At 35.4% G+C, this 21,895-nt stretch overlaps 1 protein-coding gene across 1 annotated transcript in view; it reads right to left on the bottom strand.

Annotated features, from left to right (window-relative positions):
• Positions 1–315: 315 nt before the first annotated feature.
• Positions 316–21,895, bottom strand: part of LOC101436203 (uncharacterized) — a 61,040-nt gene continuing 39,460 nt past the window's right edge. The window contains exon 8 of the mRNA XM_058308477.2: positions 316–3,404. The gene's annotated coding sequence lies outside the window, so the exon portion shown is untranslated. The remainder of the gene's footprint in view (positions 3,405–21,895) is intronic.

Below are 21,895 nucleotides of genomic sequence, written 5' to 3'. Positions count from 1 at the left end.
ACCTAAGAGGGAAGACTATGTTCCCTTGCTGTTTTTTATTTGTTTGTTTGTGTTTTGACCTTTTTTCCCTCCCACTTTCTTTCTCCTTTTTAAAAATTAGTTGCTTCTGTCTTGTTTCTTGCTGTGTTTCCCCTTTCTTTATTTCCCTTTTTTTTTCTTTTACCGATTTCTTCTACCTGTGCTATTTCTTTTCTTCATCTTCCTATCTTCTGTTTTCTGTTGTTGTTCTTTCATTTCAACTCATTTTGTTTGGTCTTCAATTTTTCTTGTTTTTATTTCTCTCTTCTTTTTTCTCTATTTTCTCTTGTTTACTCTTTTATTTCTTTTCTTCTTTTCCTCTCTTATCATCATTCTGGCCTCTTAACTTATTTTATATATTTTTCTCTATTCTTTTCCTTGTTTCATTGTTTTCATTCCACTTTTTTATATTTATTCCTCTGTCTTTCTTATTTATGTTAATTATTCACTTTCCTAGGTCTTGTTTGGTTCCTCTTGTACATTTTACTATTATTATTACTATCATTCTTTTTCTCTTCTTATCTCTTTCCTTTTCTCTAATTCTAATTTTTTTTAACACGGGAACATAGACAACAGGAAGGAAAGAGAGTATGAAGAATGAAGTGTCAAAGTGAAACCCTGCCAGAAACACAAAAACAACAAGAAAATTAAACTCTAGAATGAGAAGCTAATCAACTGAATAAACCCATCAATATAAACCAATGCCTAGACACCAACAAAAATCACAAGCTAACTATGAAACAGGAAAACATTGCCCAGTCCAATGAACAAACTAAAAATCAGGAGGAGATGCAGAACATGGAACAACTAATCAGAGATAACCAAGAAATATCATGAATCAACTTAATGAAGTGAAGGAAGAGATTAAGGATAGTAAGAAGACACTGGGAGAACATACTGAAGAAATTGTAAACATATGTAAGATAACAAATATGATGGTGATGAATGGCACAATGAAAGAAATAAGAAATACACTGGAACCAAGTAACAGCAGATTTCAACAGGCAGAGGAAGGACTAAGTGATGTGGAAGATAGTATAGCTGAAATCAGACAGATAGTAGAATAGATAGATAAAAATATACAAAAATCCAGCAGGGATTGAGGGATTTGAATGACAACATGAAATGCACAAACATATGCATTATAGGTATCCCAGAGGGAGAAGAGAAGGGAAAGAGGACAGAGGTATGTTAGAAGAAATAATGCCTGAAAATTTCCCAACCCTATTGAGTGACATGTCCGTACAAGTCAGGAAGTGCAGCACACACCAAACAGTATAAATACTAACAGGCTACTCAAAAACATATACTTGTCAAATTGTATAATGCTCAAGACAAAGAGAGAATACTGAAAGCAGCAAGAGAAAAAAGATCCATCACATACAAGGGAAGCTGCTTGATAAGATTAAGTGTTGATTTCTCATCTGAAACCATGAAAGCAAGAAGGCAGTAGTACAACATACTCAAGGTACTAAAAGAAAAATTTTCCAGCCAAGAATTCTTTATCTGGTGAACCTGGTATTAAAAAATGAGGGAGAGTTCAAAATATTCACAGACAAACAGAAATGAAGAGAGTTTGTCAATAAGAAACTTGCACTTCCAGAAATACTAAAAGGACTTCTGCAGGTCAAAAGGAAAAACAGGAGAAAGAATGTTGAACAACGAAAAAGCTAAAAAGGCAGCCTACTCAATGGGAGAAAATATTTGTTAACCACATATTTGACAGGGTCCTAATATTCTGCATAGATATATAGAAATCCTACACCTCAAAAATAAAAAGACAAGCAACCCATTTTTCAAATGATGAAGTGATTTGAATAGACACCTCTCCAAAGAAGAAATATGAATGGTTAAAAAGTACATGAAAAGACTCTCAACATCACTAGCTAGTAAGGACATACAAATCAAAACTACAATGAGCTATCATCTTACACCCATTGGACTGGCAGCTAACTACAAGTGTTGGAGAGGATGTGGAGGAATGGGAAACCTCATCCACTGCTGGTGGGAAAGTAGAATTGTGCAACTATTGTGAAAGACAGTGTGGTGGTTCCTCAGAAAACCAAGTATAGATCTGCAATATGATCCAGCAACTCCACTGCTGGGTATATACCCAGAAGAATTGAAAGCAAGGACACAAACAAACATATGCACCAATGTTCATAGCACCATTATTCACTACTGCCAAAAGTTGGAATCAACCCAAATGCCCTTCAACAGATGAATGGATACACAAATTGTGGTATATACATACAATGGAATATTACTCAGCTGTAAGAAAAGATATAGTATTAACACACAGGATAACATGGGTGAATCTTGAAGACTTTATGTTGAATGAAGTAAGCCAGGCAGTGAAGGACAAATATTACATGACCTCACTGAATGAATTAAGCAAATTGAGCAGGGTCACAGAGCTAGAGTCTGGAAGATTGGTTTTTAGGAAATAGAAAGGAAGAAGAAGGCTGTGGGCCAATGCCCATATGGGCAAAATCTATGATAATGTGGAAGTGCGTAGTTATGCAGTGGAGGGACATGACAATGGTGTGGTGATATTATTGGTTTAGGCAGTGCAGGTATGTCAGGTGGGTAGGGTGTGTGTGGGGTGATGGACTTCCCATGGAACTGGCAGAAAAGTTGGGGGATAGAGCAGGTGAACACTGGGTATTGGTGGGTATGTAATTGAAACTACAATTTTGGGAATGCTCATTTGGCAATAGGGCAAGGTAGGGTTACTGGTTTAGGGCATTGGATGTGGGGGGGCATTTCAGACAGGGCACACCTGGGGTGTTGGAAACTGAGGCACAGTGGTTTCTAAAGGAGATGCTGTCTCCATGCTGGTGCTGTCTCCATGACTATGCTTGCAACCTAAGGAATGCAGTGATTGGGAGTTTCTGGCAAATGGGCTGAAGCTGTTAACGGCTGAAAGAAAAGATGAGCTCATACTTTTTGTAATGAATAGAACACTTAGACTTTACACCTTGAGATAAGATTTTTTTTAATTCCTTAGACTATAGGTAATGCTGATAGTTAATATGTCTTGCTCCTTAATGTCACGCACGCTATGTTAATGCTAATGTTTATGCTTAATGGCACATAGGCTGTTGTGGACCTGCTTGTAGACATGGACACTGGGGTATATAAAGAGCCCCTTGTAAACAATAAAGTTGTCTGATGAGCTTGAGGCTTCAATGCTCTTGGAACCCCTGATCCCAATCTCTCTTTGTCTTTCATTCCCCATACCCTTCGGGTCCATCGACTCTGACAACTGGCGCCCAATGTGGGGCCTGAAGTAGTTACTGTAGCAGAGATTCTTCCATGGTCATATTGAGAATGCAGAAACAGGAATCCTTCCTGAAAGGTTGAGACGTCCAACATAGGGTAACCTGGGTCAGAAAATAAAGGTAAGAATTTTAATCAATTTTGTTTCTGCTAGCATCAGGGTATGGGAAATCAAATGGGAAAAATATTCACAGGTACTGAAAACTTTTAAAAACTGTCAGAGTCACAGTGAAAACTGCAGATTTAAAGAATCTTTTAAATCTTAAACAGTGGAAACAGGTAATGAGGGCACTACATAGAGCATATCAAAGAGGGGAATTCATTCCATTATCAGTATGGGCCTTATGCCACCAGATAGTGGCAGCCTTAGATCCTTTACAGTCTGAAGAAGGAGAGAAAGATGAAATTACTATATTTTCTAAGCCCATAAGTAAATTTGAAATAAAAGAAAGTAAATTGGAACAAGAATAGGAGCTTGAGGTGAATGGGGAACCATCAGGTTTTCCCCCTTATCCTGATATTAACCCTTTCATCAACAAAAGCTCAGTGAAGTATCCTAATGAAATACCTTCTGTGTATCCAGTTCAACCCTCTGCACCTACTGAATTGCCTTCTGTTACTAAACCTAAGTTAGAAATGTTTTCAGATGTTGCCGATGCTTTGCCTTATAAACAATTATTATCTGCTTTCCCCATAACATTACATGTGATGCCACCAGATACAAATAATCTGCAAGGGGTGTCAAGTTTCATCCTGAGCCAAAACCTTTTAAACTATTGAAAGATTTAAAACAGGTAAAAATACTAAATAAAATCCTAGTTAGTGAAATCAGGCTTGTAAGAAAACTCTCTGTTAAAGTGTTAACTAAGAAAAGGAAACTATTCTGGCAGCAACTCTGCAAACCTGCTGCTGTCTACATGACAATGTAGCTGTGGGCTAGTGGGGGTTAATAGAGTTAAGCCACTGGAAAAAGAGAAAAACGTGGCAACATTGGTGTTCTGTTTTGTTTCCATGCTAATTCTTATTGGGCTCATTTAACCAAGATAATAAAATTAGTACAAAATTTTTATCAAGGTCTAAAAGGAATTTTCAGTTTTAAATCTATAGTTTACTCCAGAACTTCAAGTCTCAGTATAGTCTTACAGAGTAATAATCCAAAAATGTGTTAACGGTCTGTCTAAACTGCAAAATAAGAACTTAACTACATTTATGCTGCTCAAGTTATCTTAACTGATTGCTGATAACTAATAAAAATGTTTCCAAGCACAAGCTTGCATGTTACAGGCAACATGGTTTCCAGAAGAAATCTTTAAAAGTAAAATCTAAGATGTGATATAACGGAGAACTTAAAAACAGCTATACCAAGAAAGTAAGAATTATGAGTTAATTGTAAACTATGTTTCTGTTAATGTGTTGTAATTGTTTTGTGTCTGTTTGTTCAATGTCGGTGTATATTTTGATATCTCTGGATGGTAATATAAATTAATAAGTAAAAATTTTTTTTTAAAAAAGAGCTCTATTCAAATGGCCAAAAATTAAATAAGTGCTTATATTAATACTTAAGTTTATTATATTAATACATAAATTTTTAAATGTTAATAAGATTTCTACACTGATAAAAATTGTAAGTCTTGATTAACAAAATTACTATAAGTCTTTTCATAAAAAATGGTTCTTGCCTAGATTAAAATGAAAAGTTTATTTTTCTTCACAGGATAAAATGAAGGATGTAAAACTTAAATGAATATTAAAGAAGGTTAAAAGTTTGTGGGAATGCTGACTGAAATTTAATAAGTTTTTCCTAAAAGGTGTGTTTTGTCCTAAAATAGAATGGCTAATTTTCATAAACTCTTGGAACTTAATTTGCATGTGGCAAGTTGTAGAAGGTATTGTGGTAACTTTAAATAAGGGAATGTGTTCTGTGAAGGTAAAATTTGTCTTAAAATAATATAATTATAGTCTATACAGTTATAAATAATTATAAGAAGTTTAATGAAACAGTATTTAAATTAAGGTATTTAAATGGAAATTCCAAAAAGTCATTATTAAATAAAACCTGAATTGATAATACTACTAATAAAAGGTAATTTTATAACAGGAAAATTTGTTGGTGGCCAGTCTTCCCTGCAAACTGGCTTCTAGGGGACTTTCTGGAATTGCATGCTACTAAGTATTCAAAGTGAAGAAAAGTTCATTATTTTAACAAGCTCATTTAGTGTTGATGGCAATTATATGTTGTAAGAAGTTTGCCTGGTAACTTAGTATGTAGGATATATGGAATGTGTTTTTATTGTTAAGGAAGCAGGAGATGATTTTGTTCTAAGATAAAATGATTATTAGAAAGGAGTAAAATGTGGGACAAAACCTGAATGAATACTGAAAGTATAGAAGGTTCGTGGAAAAGAAATTTTGATTTAAGTAGAGTAAAATTTGATGGGTCTGTCCATAAAATTTTAAAAGGTTTTGTATCAAATAGTATACTAATGCAAAGTTAAAAATTTTGTCCTTTTTCAAAGTGTCTCAAATCATTAGTTTGTTCTGGTGAAAGTTTATGGAAAGTTTCTATCCTGAATAATCAGTATACAGAGAGTCTGTTTTATCAAAACAACTTCTTGTGCTTTAACCTCATCATTTCCTGTGTTTAGGGAAGAAAGGATCTTATCTCTTTTAAAGGAAAATAATGTTTAAACCTGCTTTCTAAAAATCAAATTCTGAAAAGTAGCTTTTTATTTCAAACTAATTACAAGAGATTTGTTCTTTTATCTTGAAAGAAAAATTAAAGTAACAGTTAAGTTAATGTAATACGTTATAAGTTGAGAGTGTTTAAAAGTGTTATAAAATTAACAGGATTTTTTAACCCTCTGTTAATTAAAGTTGTATGAGTAAAAAGTTTCCAATGAATACTTAAGCATGTATAAATTCACCAATATTTCAGTATGCATAATATTAAACAGAAGTATAATGTGGTTAATTATGGTTTTAATTATTATAAAAAGGCATGTGTCACAAAACCTCTTATCATAAATTAAAATAATAACATTGTAGTATGCAGCAGTCACAAATATTGCTAGTTTGCTGCAAAAAGTTAATATCCAGCTTTGTTGCTATCACTTTGTTTTAAAATGTGGTAAGATTTTCTTTTTAGTATTTCCTTAGGCAAGTCAAGCCAGCCTGCATTCTCCTACCTGTAGAAAAGTCAACAATGTACTTTTGCAGTGCTTCTCCAAGGCTGTGTGCATAGCCCAACCATCTGACCTGGCATGATGATAATAATCTAGCTGCATAAAATCAGTGGCTGAAACTCTATTGATGACATTATGTTAACCAGTAATTCCTTTTTCAGAATGAAAAGAAACATCAGAGATAATAGTATCTTCTCTTAAAAGCCTGAACTAAGCAAACAATTGGGACAGGCTGCAGGGTCCCTGCTGCTCTGTCGAATTCTTCAATGATGTTTAATTTGGTAAAACAAAACTATAACCTGTTGTAATTGATAAAATGCAATGTTTTCTCATGTTAATGTAGTTTGTAACATTGTTGGAATGCTGAAAATCTTTCATCTCTCACTTAGTCTCAAATATTAAAACCATTGTATGTATTAATTGGGAAAGGTCCTTCATGGAAGTAAGAAAACCTCCAGCAAGATGCTTTAAATAATAAAAGGAAGGTAAATTGTGGACACTAACTTAGCCTATGAATTGGATGTAGCAAGCAACCATATTGGTTTTGGGTGGAGTTTGTGGCAAAAGCAAAATTGTGAAAGTAACCCTCGAGTTTTAATCACAATTCTGGAAGGAGACCAAAAGTACAATACAAAAAGGCAATTGTGTGCAGCAAAGGAAGTCCTGCTAAAAGTGAAACACTTAACCCAATAGTGTCTGGCCACTCTAAAGACTGCCATCCCTATCCAGGGGTAGATTGCAAACACTAAAAACAAGACAGAAATGATGAACTGTTGTAAATCACCCTCAAATTATGAAAAAACATCTGGGATACCTGCTAGTAATAACAGGTGACTGTCATGTCCCTGCCACTCCTCTAACATCCCTTTTAGGACTGTTGACATAGATGCCTTTGTGAAGATCCAGGGCCTACCACTGAAACCTGAGAAAAGGCAGAGTGGTTCCACCAGAAAGGTGAACACCGTGAGTACCAAACCTTGTGGTGCCTAGCCCAGCAGTTCCGGCTGCCTGTTACTCACCAACAGCTCATAGACATCCCCCATAAGTTCCTTCATGCTTACTCCAATTACTGACATCAGATCTCTCCTGTTCTCGAGAGGAACAAGCCTTTATTCATTACTTTACTAAAACAAAAATGGGGATATGTGGAAATACGGCCAGAGATTAAAATACTACACTGAGACCTATAGCAATTTAACTTTAATCATAAAAATTTTTCAATTGCTCCCATGCATCACATTAACTTTACAAATTCTGGAACTGTGAACTTGCAGCTTGTGTATGCCTATGTACTTTGGGCCTGTGTGCTCTCTCCTTATGCTAGTGTGACAGGAACTGTTAACATCACTAAGGAAAATGGATACCGGCCCCTTGGACTAATGGCACTCATAGTCATAACCTGCAAAAGAATTTGTGGGAAATAATTTTTGGAATTGCCCCTCCATATGAATGGCTGGGAAATATAAATAAGACAGGACAGTATTTGACCCTTAAACATATCATTTTAAAGCCTGTGTTGAAGATCCATTTGTTTTCATAACTGGTAAGATAACTATTAAGAATGATTCACTGTTTTATGAAAATGGTGCCTTGCAGGATGGAGAAACAATAGCCATGACCAGAAGAAGAAAATGCATCTGGATACCTGTGAGAATGATGTAAATTTGGCAGTCATCTTCTGAAAGTCAATTACTGCTGCATAAGAATTCTTGAAATGGACTAAATGCTTCATTGGACTGCTTATTATAAGCATTTTGGGACTGATTGGAATCATTACAGCTTCTGCTACTACTATGATAGCTTTACATGAAAGTACAGATTCAACAATACATGCATGATTGGCATAATAATGCTAGTGACTTATGGCATAGTCAAGAACATATTGATGAAGAACTAAACAGTAGAGTTAGTGACCTTGAATCAGCAGTTTCACATCTTGGAGATCAAATATATAACTTAAATCTACTTAGAGGATTGAGATGTGATTGGAACAAAAAATTTCTGTATTACTCCACTTGCTTACAATAATTCTATGTTTGACTGGGAAAAAATTAAAAATCATTTGATAGGTCATAAAGGTAATATGTCAATAGAAATAGAAGAATTACAGAAAAAGATATTAGAAATGTCTCTTAATCAGATTAATGTAGCTGATGATGAGGATATCTTCAATGATTTAATTTCTCATTTCAATAAGTTTAATCCAGTAAATTGGTGGAAATCACAGCATTTCCTGTCAGCTTTAGGAATAGGGCTAATCATATTTGTTCTGTTGCTCATGATTCTCACCTGTGCCAGACAATGCTTTCGAAGAAGATTGCAAAGTGTAACAGCCATGAAACATGTGAATAATCTGGTGCTAGCAAAAGCACTTCAATAATTTCCCCAAGTCAAAGAGCTTGGCCGGTAGTCAATGATAGGTAAGACTCTCAGAGGAGGGCAACCTAAGACAGGCACAGTCACCTCGACTAAAACAAAAAGGGGGAAATGTTGGAAACTGAGGCACAGTGGCTTCTAAAGGAGAGAGTGCTGTCTCCATGCTAGTGCTGTCTCCATGACTATGTTTGCAACCTAAGGAATGCAGTGATTGGGAGTTCCCAGCAAATGGGCTGAAGCTGTTAAAAGCTGAAAGAAAAGATGATGGAGCCTAGAGTGCCTACAACTGAAAGCAGGAGGATTGCATCCAGTATCCATGTGGAATCTAAGCCCCCTCTTGACATATATGTAGAAAGGACACAACCAAGCCAAGGTCCACAGGAAGGAGGAATACAGTAAGGATTAGAGTGGACTTAATGATATTCTATTCATGAACTATTGTGGTTAATAATCAAGAAAATGTGGCATTGTTGTGGAAAAAGTGGCCATGGTGGCTGCTGGGTGTGGGGAATGGGAGGAAGAGATGAGATGTGGAGGCATTTTCGGGACTTGGAGTTGTCCTGGGTGGTGCTCCAGGGACAATTGCTGGACATTATATGTCCTCCCATGGCCCACTGGATGGAACATGGGAGAGTGTGGGCTATGGTGTGGACCACAGGCCATGGGGTGCAGCGATGCCCAGAGATGTACTCACCAGATGCAATGGATGTGTCATGATGATGGGGGAGAGTGTTACTGTGGGTGGAGTGGTGGGGTGGGGGTGGTGGGAGTGAATGGGGAACTCACAATTTTTGATTGTAATATTTTTTTAAAAATGAATAAATTGAGTAGAATTTGGGGAAAAAAGTGAGCTTTAAAAAAAAAGATGAGCTCATACCTTTTGTAATGAATAGAACACTTAGACTTTGTACCTTGAGATAAGATTTTTTTAAATTCCTTAGACTATAGGTAATGCTGATAGTTAATACATGTTGCTCCTTAATGTCATGTATGCTATGTTAATGCTAATGTTTATGCTTAATGGCACATAGGCTGTTGTGGACCTGCTTGTAGACACATATACTGGAGTATATAAAGAGCCCCTTGTAAACAATAAAGTTGTTTGATGAGCTTGAGGCTTCAATGCTCTTGGAACCCCTGATCCCAATCTCTCTTTGTCTTTCATTCCCGATACCCTTCAGGTCCATCGACTCCAACACTGGGGCAGGCTTCTAGGGAGTGCATGAGTGTTCATCCTGACATAGTGTGTTATATCAGTGAGTGGAGACTCACATCATGAGCAGAAGGTGTTAGACTCCCATCCTGGGGAGGCCCGCTATGTTCCCAAATAGAGGGGCAGGGGGCAGGAGTCTCTTGAGGTCATGTCCCAACAGAGGAGAACAGACCCTTGTATCAAGCCTTCAGTATTGTTTCAAGTAACTATGAATCTGGTCCTGCAAAGGGCAAAGACTGGCAGTTGCCATGGGTCCCAAGGGGAAGGGAGGGAGGAATAGAATAGATGGAACAGGCAGCATTTTGAGGGTAATGGAAGTGTTCTACATGATCTTGCAATGATGGATACAGACCATGTTAAGTTTCACCAAAATTAATAAAAGTGTATGGTCCAAACTGTAAACCATAATGTAAAACACTGGCCATGGTTGGTACATTTGTTTCAATATTTGTACATCAGTTGTAACATATGTACCACCCACATTTAAAATGTTTTGAATAGGTGAAGGGGGGGAAGGGGAAAATGTTGGATATATGATCCCCCTATGTTCTGTATGTGACTTTACTGTGACCTAAAACTTCTTTGAAGACAAAATGAAAAAAGTAAGACATTGGGGGAATAAATGGAAGAAAATGTCACTGTACATACAGGAAAACAGCTCATACAGTGATGAAAGACACGTCAAAAATTTTTATTAATATTATATATTTTTATTTTCTATTATTTCAAACTTTTAAAAAATGTTTTTGTATTTTATTTTTTATTTTTAAAGCTATTATTATTATATCATTTTCCTATTAACTGTATTCAGTTATTTTGTTGGTTTCAATTTTCAATAGGTTTTGGATCACAGAGAGGTAACAGCTGTGACTGGGGAGGATCATTGGTGTGGGGTGTCAGAGATGGGGGATGCACAGTAGGAGGTTCACCTGGGGCATGTATATAAGGCATCTGAATGTGTTCAAGTATTCATGGGGCATTGTCACAGTGGGTGGATATTCACACAATAACCAAAGGAATGTTGAATTCCCATTCTGGGGAGCTCTGCCACATTCTCTAATGGGACAACAAGAATCCCCTGAGTACAGGGGCAGTGACTAGTGAGGGAGAATGGACCATTGATGTGCCTTTGATAGTGATGACTCTACTTATAAATCTTTACTTTCAAAATTGAAACTTAGCCTAATATTATAGGGTGACTAAGCATTACCTCCTGAGAGCCTCCTTGTTGCTCAAATGTGGCCTCTCTCTAACTCAGCATATAAATGCATTACCTTCCCCCCCAGTGTGGGACATGACTCCCAGGGATAAGCCTCTCTGGCATTGAGGGATTACTACCAAGCACCAACCAGCAATGCAACTGGAAAAGGACCTTGACCAAAGGGGGAAAAAGGTAAAGACCAAAGGGGGAAAAAGTTTATATGGCTAAGAGACTTCAAAGTGAGTTGGGAGGTTATTCCAGAGGTTACACTTATGCACAACTCAGCAGGAACTCATTGACTGCCAAAGTGAATATTCCCTCAAATAGCAGGGCTCCTGAGTGTCTGGAAACATCCAGACACTATAGGCAGGAAAGACAGCTCAGGCGTTTGGCACCTGCTAGTGGTCCCACTTTGGAATTTGTACTTCCCACTGTGAAAGAGTTGGACTCAGTGGTGGTTTCCTTACACATGGCTCTTCTGTCCCTTCTATTTGAACCTACAGTTAGTACTAGAGTTGATAGGTGTATGTCCAAGAAACTTAAATCTTTGGGCTTACATGTACCATTTGGGCCCTGAATCTCAAAAGATTTGCAACACCTACTCTCCAGTTCCTTGGATTCACCCAGAAGAACTAACAAGGAACTGATGATTGACAATGACCATCTCAAGGAACAGAGAGCATCTACAAGTAAGATAATCCCATCCATCTGCCTCATGGGATCTAAGCCCCTTCTCGATTTGAGGCAGAGTAGTCACCACCATCCCAGAATCCTCGGGATTGGGGGATGAATAATGAATTAGAGTATACTTACTGTTATTCTACTATAGAATTATTGTGATCTTAGCAATGGGAGAACTCTTATCACTGATGTGGAGGCAGTGGCCACTGAAGGTACTGACAGGAGGGAGAGGGAAAAATAGTGTAATTTGGGGGCATTTTTGGGACTTGGGCATTGTCCTGAGTGAACTGCAATGACAGATATAGGCCATTGTACATCTTATAACAACTTAGAAAAATTTGGGGGGAGAGTGTAACCTACAATCCACACTTAGTGGCAATGCTTCAAAATATGTTCATCATTGTGACAAATGTACCACACTAATAAAGGATGTTGTTGATGTGGGAAAAGGTGGGAGGGTTAGGAAATGGAGCACATGGGAATCGCCTATATCTTTTATATAACATTTATGTAATTTCAGTTTCTTTTAAAAATAAAAATTAAAAAGCACTTTAGAAAACATAATTGAATTTCACCATTAGTTGAATCAATTTCAAAAATACAGCAGAAGGCAAGAGGAAACAGATGGGTAGGTTAATACATCCACAATAGGACTCAAGTAGGGGTGAAGGTACCATGCTATCTGAATCCTGTGTTACACAATATTCAGACAGCTTCTCTCTTTTTCTGCCCTCCCTCTCATCCTTTCTCTCCTTCTATCCCTCTCTCTCCCTCTCTCTTTTCTCTCCTCCACATCAGCCTTCCCTGCTTACAGTCTTGTTATAAGGACCAGACTTGTAGGTGATAAAGGAAATTCAGCAGATAGAAAGTTCCTGGAGCCTACACACACTTGCTCCACCAAAGAGATACAGGAACAAATATTCTTACTTAGCCAGTGGCTATAGATTACCAATAATCTTCTGAGCAACCCCATCAAAGGACAACTGGGGTCAAAATAGATGTCAACAATGGGTGGCTGATTTAAGGATACCATAACTGCCTTGAATATTTCATATAACATGAATATTGAGAGCTTACTTATTTCTTCCATCTCTCCCTATCTTTGCTCAGAACATATATGAAGTACTTTATGCCTAACATATCTCACAAGTGCATGCATATTTACTACTTAATTTTTCTAAGAATGACTGTTCTTAATACAGCAAATACACATAGTCATCATTTGAAAATAAAAATAATTATTTAGTTAATCATTCTTTTATTTTGAAAACATTAATTGTTCATTTACCATGTACCAGTGACTCTTCTGGGTCATGGTGATACAGGGAAGAATAGAAGAGCCTAAAATCCTTCCCTTCTCAAAGCTTATATCTTAGGGTGAGTGACATGGTTCAGAACCACTGCTTCAACAAGTGTTGGAGAGGATGTGGAGAGACAGGAACACTTATTAACTGTTGGTGGGAATGTAAAATGGTACAGCCACTGTGAAGGACTGTTTAACAATTCCTAAAGAAGTTGAATATAGATTGAATATAGATTTACCATGTGACCCAGGAATACCACTACTAGGTATATACCCAGAAGAACTGAGAGCAGTGACATGAACTAACATCTGCACACTGATGTTCATAGCAGCAGTATCACAATTGCCAAAAGTTGGTAACAACATAGGTGTCCATCAACTGATAAATGGATCAACAAACTGTGGTGTATATACACAATGGAATATTATGCATCTGTAAGAAGAAATGAAATTTTGAAGCATGTGACAATGTGAATGAACCTGGAGGACTCTGTTGAGAGAAGCAAGCCAGACATAAAAGGACAAATACTGTATGACTGTGCTATTATGAACTAAATATATTGTGTAAAATCATAAAATTAATAACTAGAATAAAGACTAGAAAATAGAATGAGTTTAGAGAATGGAAAGTGAGGGTTAATCTGTGCAGAATTGTTAAAAAGGTTGTCTGTTAATCTATGCAAATGAATAGAAAAGGTGAAAGCACATCATAGTGTTTGTAAATAGCAGAGCTATTATATGAGTGTGACAGGGATTGAAAGGGACAAGATCATGTATATTACTAGAAGGAAAACTAAAAAGTGTAACATGGGACTGTGTAGCATAGTGAGACCTCATGTGAAATATGAATACGGGAAATATTGCATAAATAAGACTACTTTTTCTGAAACTGAACAAATATATGTTAATGTTACAAGATGTTAGTATCAGGCAAATAAAAACACCTCATGCTAAGTGAAAGAAAGTAGACACAAAGTACTACATATTATACAATTTCATTTATAGAAAATGTAAGTAAAATCTATTTATAAAGGTGGAATTATATTAGTGGTTATGTAGGGCTGGGGAAGGATAGAGGGATTAAGAGGTGACTATTAAGGGGTGTGGGGTTTTTCTTTTTGGAGTAATGAAATTGTTCTAAAATTTTTTGTGGTGATGAATGCACCATGCTGATTATACTAAAAGCCATTGATTGTACACTTTTGGATGCAGTGTACAGTAATGTGAATATATCTCAATAAAACTTGTTTTAAAAAGTTCAACTAGCATCTGAATAGCCTATTGAATTCTTTTTTTTAGTACAAGATTCCATTATAATTTAAAATTACTACAAACATCTATGCAAAAAAAAGATGCTATTTCTATTTCATAACAATTTAGCACTATCTATTTCTGATGAGAAATAAAGTAAAAATTCAATGAATGTAGAAAAAGAACCACTGCTTCGGTTCACATATGTATGGATATGGATATGGATAAATATCTCACATGTACATGGAAGTATGTGTGTGTTGCACACACAACTTTTTATTAGTCTAGTACTCATACTGTGAAGCTACCAGTCTAATGTCTAGAAGTATTTGAGTATTGAAAAAAAAGATGAACTGTATTGTTCTTTCCTGACATGTGTTCCAGTGATGATAGAATACATGGGTATGATTACTGGCACCACCATTTACTATCTTGTGGACCAATCACTTAATCTTGGTGAGTCTCAAATTGTATACAGAGTTTCTGTAAAGATTTAATGAGGTAATATGTGGAATATGGATGATAAATTAGAAAATTAAGCATAAATATAAAGGAGCTTCTGTATTTCCCCTATTTGTGAAGAAAGGCATAATAATACTTATGTCGTTTTGTCACTAAATGTTCATATGTCTACCAACCTAGTAAATTGAGATTCTAATCTTTTTGTTGCTTAAACTTTCTCCTCTGAGCTTAAGTTTATATTTCTTTCTGTACCCAAAGCAATACATTGACTTCTTTCTTCAATAGATATGAGACCATATGGAAATGGGAGTGAGGAAGTCACATAGGGTAAATGCATCTTTAGCTTCATTCAATCGCATGTTTTGTTTTTACTGATAGCCATCACCAAAGTTGGTTAGAAGGTTTTTCCCAATCTGATACTCACTCTACTTTCTCAATTTCTATTGCCCCATCCAATTTTCCCACATTTTCCTATCATCTTCCTATTTGAACCCCCTAAGAATACTATATCCTTCGGTGAAATTTTTTAGCAATCCTAGGCTTTTGCATTCATCATTACAAAATGAGTCATGACCCTGTCAGTGCCACATAAATAAGACCAAACAGAACAGTATTCTTCTATTTCATTAGCACTCACTTTGCAACACTGGATTACAAATTAGGAAATTTATTCAGGCCAGTCTACATTTTATTTGCTATGTTTAGTTAGGAACATTTAGATACATTAGCTGTTTCCCCAGTCAGAACAAATATTTGCTGGGTTAATGGATAAGCTGATTCATGTTTGTTCTTTGTTGAAAGCAAAATATAAAACATCTTTTGTTCCCATTTTCAATTTTCCTTTAATTCCTTACTTAAAGACTTTATATTTGGATAAAGGAAAGCAATTGCTCTAAGAATGAACCTTTGAATTGCTAGTGTTAGTTCCTTCCAATGGTAATAACTTCCTCAAATTATGATGGCAAATATACCATAGATACCAATGCACCTGATGAGTTAGCATCACTGATAAGGAGAGTTATCAGGGATGATTTGAAGCTACATCATATGAGTAATGGTTGAAAGATCCATGTTTATCCCACAGAAAAGATTTTAGGGGCTGGAAAACAGCTTTTATTAGAACATAGAAGAAACATTTGGTTTGCTCTATGTGGTTTCAGAAGAAACACTAAGATTAATGTGTAGAAATTATAAATAAGGAACCTTTCAGCTTAGCAATTATATTTGTTCATAAAACAATCTGACTTTGGAATCCCATAGGATAAGGGAAACACCTAAATACCTACATATCAAGAAGAATGAATAAAATCCCACAACCCGTGCCAACAGTATGACTATGAAACAGAGAATAATACAAACTTAAATTTGCATGTAACTAGGAAAATAAACATTCAGAAACTAATCATGTTAACTCTGGAGCCTCCTTCAGGCAGGAAGTGAAAGAGGAAAGTGCAGTGGACACTAGAGGTGGTGGAGCTCAGATAAAATCACTCCCCAGAAGATCTCCCTGAGATCAGATATGCTGAGAATAAGTCTAAGACCTGGCTGATCAGAATTCTGGGGATCGAAAGAAAGGGTCATGAAAGGGCATGCAGTTAGAGTTGGGAAGAACTTACAAGGGGGAGTGACTTTGAAGGGAAAGGATTCCTTTGAAGTTTACAGGTGAAGGGTAAGAAGGAAACAAGTAGTAGAAATTAAAGGGCCTACAATAACAAGAAAACTGAAACATAAGAAGACACATAATCACTATCATCCAACTTCTGCACCCAAAAGAATTTTGGCATTAATTAAAGAGCCTGATCTTCATCATACCAAAATAAGAGGACTCTCTTGAAGTAAGAAATCTAATAAGTCACCAAACTCCTCACCCTCTTCTACATACAACTGATGGCCCAGGAAAATATAAGACATTCCAAAACTAACATAAAATAGCAGACAATATCCACACAAAGGTATTGCAAGAGAAAATAGAAAATGGAAACCTAAATAATTCAGATGATAAAAATATTCCCCCAAACCAACCATAAAGTCAAAATAAATTATAACAGAAAACTGCCATCTTAATTAAATATCCTTAACTATTTATTGATATGGAAAAAAACCTCAAGAACATATTTTAAAGTTCAAAATAGAAATAAACAAACAAAGAAACAAAAAAAAAAACCAGGAAAATGTGTAATAAGAGTGGACTGAACTCAGGAAAAAAAATGAAGATAAAGAAAAAAAAATTCATCTCAGAAATAAAGTCTAAATTAGAAGACATGCAAGGAAGAATCAGAGACTGAAGATACAAATGTTATGAAAAATTAAAACAGCCAAAATAATGAAAATGAAAGAACAAAAGCAGTAATAAGGATCAGATAGAAAATGATATATATAGAAGGTAGGCAACAACAACAACAAAACTCTAAGTAAAGAGACAGGCATTATAAATGTGATTAGTACAAAGAGAACCATAACAACAAAACTATAAGTATTCTTATATACTAAAAGAAATTAAAAAGAATAAAGAAAACAGACAACATAGAGAAAGGCAATAAATATATAACACAGTAAATATAACTTAAAATAATCTGTAATAAACATATCAATAAATAAAAATGGACTTAACTGACCAATAAGTAAAAGACATATGTAGCAAAAACCAACTCTGCTATATTTAAGAGACCAACCTAAAACAAATTGATTCAGAAAGGCTAGATTAGGTAAACGCAAATTACATCCTGATATTAAATAAAGTAGAATGAAACTCCACAGATTTCAAAGTATTAAACAAGACAATGAATTTAATAATGGATATGGAAATATATTTACCAAATAACATAGTATCCACCTTAATAAAGCATCAACAGAAAGCACAAGGAGAAATAGCAGTAATAAACGATGACTTTAATACTTCACTTTCACTCTAAGACAGGACAAAAAAATAAGATATAGACATATAATGTAAAAAATGACAGATTTTTTTAAAAAACACATATTAAAAAGAATATAAGTTCTCAAGTATACATGAAACATTCAGTACATTTTACCACAAACTATTTTAAATTAACTGCCAATTTACTATTATAAAAATATTAGGGGGTGGACTTGGCCTAGTGGTTAGGGCCTCCATCTATCACATGGGCGGTCCACAGTTCAAACCCTAGGCCTCCTTGACCCATGTGCAGCTGGCCCATGTGCAGTGCTGATGCGCACAAGGAGTGCCGTTCCATGCTGGAGTTCCCCCGCGTAGGGGAGCCCCATGCGCAAGGAGTGCACCCAGCAAGGAGAACTACCCAGTGCGAAATAAAGTGCAGCCTGCCCAGGAATGGTGCCGCACACATGGAGAGCTGACACAACAAGATGATGCAACAAAAAGAAACAGATTCCCGTGCCGCTGACAACAGAAGCAGACAAAGAAGACGCAGCAAATAGACACAGAGAACAGACAAGGGGGGGGAGAGAAAGAAAGAAAGAAAGAAATCTTAAAAAAAAATTAGGTCATCAAAAACCTCTGTACATTTCATAAGGTAAAATAATACAGCATTCTATGAGTTAAAAAATAATAAATGAAAATTAACAATAATACATATAAAATCCTTCAAATGAAAAATTTTTAGCTCTAATAAATAATCTTTGGAAAAGATGACATACAAATAATCATATTTCAGAATTTCTAAAGATTCATGACAATGATTTACCACTATGCTAAAGAATCCATGAAATAAAATTAGAACAATTATTAAAGGAATATTAATAGCCTTAAATACATATACCAATAAAAATGAAAGAATGAAAGTAAATCATCAGTTCTCAACAAAGAAATTTAGAAAACATACAATAGGGTAAACCTATGCAAAAGAGAAAAGCAGTATAATAAATAAATCAAAACACCAGTTCTGGGAAGCAGACTTGGCCCAGTGGTTAGGGCATCCGTCTACCACATGGGAGGGCCGTGGTTCAAACCCCGGGCCTCCTTGACCCATGTGGAGCTGGCCCATGAGCAGTGCTGATGTGTGCAAGGAGTGCCGTGCCACACAGGGGCGTCCCCCGCGTAGGGGAGCCCCACGCTCAAGGAGTGCACCCTGCAAGGAGAGCCGCCCAGTGTGAAAGCAAGTGCAGCCTGCCTAAGAAAGTGCAGTCTGCCTAAGAATGGCGCCACCCACGTGGAGAGCTGACACAGCAAGATGATGCAACAACAATAAAAAAAGAGACACAGATTCCAGGTGCCACTGACAAGAATAGAAGTGGACACAGAAGAACACACAGCAAATGGACACAGAGAGCAGACAACTGGGGATAAAATTTAATTAATTAATTAATTTAAAAAATAAATAACTTTTTAAACATAAAAGTAATGGCTTTCAGTATATTAGTATATGGATTCATCAAAATCAATTTTAGAAAGTTTTCATTACCTACAAAGGAATTCATGCTCAACTTAGTTGTCACAGCCCCCTCCAAGACAACCATCTCCCCTATCCCTAAGTAATCAATAATCTACTTTTGTCTATTCTGGACATTACAGTTATTTTGTCTATTCTGGACGTTACAGTTAAATGGAATCAGACAATAAGTGAGCTTTTTTATCTGGCTTTTTTCACTTAGCCCAGTGTTAAAGTTTCATCCACATTGTAGCATGTATTAGTACTCCTTTCATTGCCTTAAAATAATCTATTGTAAGGATAGATTTGGATATTTTGTTTATCCAAATAACCCACTTTGGGTTGTGTCCACTTTTTGGCTACAATGAGTAATGCTGTTATGAACATATGTGTACAAGTTTTGTGTGACATATTTTTATTTCTTTTAGGTAGGATTGATGAAGTGGGATTGATGTATCATATGGTAACTATTTAACCATTTAAAGAACTGCCAAACTCTTCATTAACAATATCTTTGCTTTTATAATTATAGCCATCTTAATGAGTGTGAAGTAGCATACTTTATGGTTTTGATCTGCAATTCTTTGATGGCTAATGATGTTGAGCATCTTTTCATGTGCCTATAATTTCCATAAAGAAATGTCTGTTCAGATCCTTTGCCCATTTTTAATCAGGTATTTGTCTTTTTATCATTAATTCACAAAAGTTCATTATATATTCTAGAGACATATTATCATATATATGATGTGCAACAATTTTCTCCCATTCTGTGGGTTGTTATGACAATATTTTTTAATGCTATTCTAGTGGATTTAAATTCCTCTAAAAATGCTTCCCTTAAGTTTGTTACACACACACACACACACAAATCCTTAAATACATGCTTTGAAAGGGGATTTCATGGTGAAATAAGTTTGGGAAATGCCTCATTCTATCTCACCTTCTGTGATTTTATACCAGCACTTTAAGCTTCTGAGAAGTCATGAAGTAACCTGCTTAATTTTTGTTTAACCAACTAAGAACTAAAGTTGTGTTGACTCATTTATCAAGGAAATCACTATATCTTTATAAGACACTTCAGAAAAATTTTTCTGAAAATCCAAACTAATCAAAACTGTAAAAGTTATGATAATTTGAAATATCAATTTTTGGTCATAGATTTCTCTTTCTGAATATAGCAATTGTGCCACCTGCTGGAAACAAAGCATAACACTGCTATAATTTTCAGAATTTTGGAAAAATCTGTTAATTATGAATTCTTTTGACAAATGAGATAAGACTTTGTTCTTTTACAATCCCTTACGTCAAAACAAAACAAATGAAAAAGAAACATTGACCTTATATTTATATGCATTCCCTATAACCGAATAGGAACTAAATAACTATTAAAATTATTGATATGAGTTTTTTTCTATTCTTGAAAATATTTTAGAGAATGAAATTATAGGATTGTCCTTGATAAGTGAGTTATATAAGAGACACATTTTAAATCTATGATTCTTGTGTTTTCCTAAATAAGATGCAGAAAAGCAGTAAGAAAAGAGTTATAGTCCAAAGAAGATTGACAATAGTTGACCTGCAACACACTGTAGAGAATAATTGATGTTGCTACAACATGACAAAAATAAAAGAAAAGTTAAATATTCTCTGGTCAAATTTCTATTTTAAGTAACATTTCTTTTATTTCTATTAAAAAAATAAGAGACCTTTAGTCCCTTTGAATGATTAGACCTACATCCTGATATGTTTTTATGCACTTTCTTACATAAGTGGGCTTTCACATCAGATTGTTCTTATCAGACTAAAAATAGAAACTTATTTTGACAATAATGTTGTTCCAAGCATCGAAAACTTATATACTGAGAAAATTATTTTAGAACACATTTTTATGATAAGTACTATCTTAAGTCCTTTAAAATATTAATTTAAACTCTTTACAAACCCCATGAGGTTGGTATTGTTATCATTTAAATTTACTTTACAATTGCAGAAATCAGGCACATAGTGGATAAGAAACTTTCCCAAGGTCACCCAGTGATAAAGCTAAGATATGAACACACAGAACAGCCTGATTTTAGGGTCCGTGCACTTAATGATTAAGTTATATTACTTCTGACACCTTCCTAATTCAGAAGTAGAGAAAGAATATGGAGCTACTAAAGTGGGAAAATTAAAATTTAAGAAACTGATTTTACTGAGGCTTTAGGAAGGTCCAGACCTCGTATGTAACATAAATTTGCTAAGGACTTGTTCCAAGTGTCAAACAATATGAAGGCAAACATTAAATGCACCATCACAATCAACAGGAAAAAGTCATCATAGTATGTTTACTATATGGTAAAAATTAAATGATGATAATCATGGGAAAAATGAAGCTACAAGAGAACTTTTCACAATACCTAATGATGATAAAACAGTAAGTATTGTACAACAACGCCTACAGACATAATCCCTGGAAATGATTTAGTAATTAAATCTAGGATGTCATAAGGTATTTAAGACACAGGAGTTAAAACCATTAGGAGATTTGCTTCCATATAGGATGCAGAAGATCACAAA

Source organism: Dasypus novemcinctus, chromosome 2, assembly GCF_030445035.2.
Source record: "Dasypus novemcinctus isolate mDasNov1 chromosome 2, mDasNov1.1.hap2, whole genome shotgun sequence".
In the NCBI taxonomy this organism is placed as follows: domain Eukaryota; kingdom Metazoa; phylum Chordata; class Mammalia; order Cingulata; family Dasypodidae; genus Dasypus; species Dasypus novemcinctus.
Note: the sequence above shows the minus strand (reverse complement) of the source record. Positions and strands in the feature narration are given on the sequence as shown.